We start from the raw sequence: 1,167 nt of genomic DNA on the forward strand, positions 1-1,167 counted from the left end.
TTCGCCAATGTCATTTTTGTGATGTGTAGTCAGGCGTTGTCTTGCAATAAAATAAGAGTAGATCTGTTGACTAATCTTGGCTGTTCTTTTGTAAGTTTCTGCATCATTTGGTCCAGTTGGCTGCAGTATACTTCGGTCGTGATTGGTGAGCCAGGTTTAACGAAATCATAATGGATCGCACCTGCGCCAGACCACTAAACACACACCATCAGCTTCTTTTGATGAATTTTGCTTTTTGGACTGTGTTTTGGTGGCGCGTCTTTGTCCAACCATTGTACTGAACGTTTACAGTTGTTGTATGGATCCATTTCTCATCACATATTACAATTCGATTAAAAAATGATTCATTTTTGTGACGAGAAAGTAGCATAATTCAGGCTTCCAAACATTGCTGTTTCTGATTTTCATTGAGTTCACGTGGAACCCACTTATCCAACTTTTTCACTTTACTGATTTGAACTAGATGTTGCTTGCTAACACCAAACAACAAATATAATTCACGGGCACTTTGAGATGGATCTGACTCGACGGTGGCTTTCAGTTCGTCATTATCCACTTTTGTTTCTGGTCGACTGCGTTGCTCATTTGTGAGGTTAAAGTTACCAGAACGAAAATTTGCAAACCAATTTGATACTATCTACTGTGTAATAACATTAGAATGAAATACTCCATTAATATTCCGAGGTGTCTGTGATGCTGTATTTCCAAGAAAGAACTCATATTTCAAAACTGTACGAATTCCCGACTTATCCATCTCTAAACAAAAATAGCAAAAAACAATTTATAAATACTTTATAAAGCGCAAAATGAGTTAGAATAAAGAAATAGATGTGTCAGCTTTCTAACAAAAAATATTGTCAAAATATAATAATGGCGCAAAATGAACAGCTGTCAAAGCGGCCTAATATATATATATATATATATGTGTGTGTGTGTGTGTGTGTTTGTATTTATCTGTGTATGTGTCTATCTATCTATCTATCTATCTATCTATCTATCTATCTATCTATCTATCTATCTATCTATCTCCTATGTTCCTGCCTTTAGGCTTTCACTTCATACATGCCAGCTCAATTTGATTCATTCTCAGTCGAGAAACACCTGTTGTTATATTCTTGTTTGTATTCGTAATTGTAATATGTTCTCTGTTTTTTGTCTTTGTTGCCG

This window comes from Octopus bimaculoides, chromosome 3 (genome assembly GCF_001194135.2).
Source record: "Octopus bimaculoides isolate UCB-OBI-ISO-001 chromosome 3, ASM119413v2, whole genome shotgun sequence".
In the NCBI taxonomy this organism is placed as follows: Eukaryota; Metazoa; Mollusca; class Cephalopoda; order Octopoda; family Octopodidae; genus Octopus; species Octopus bimaculoides.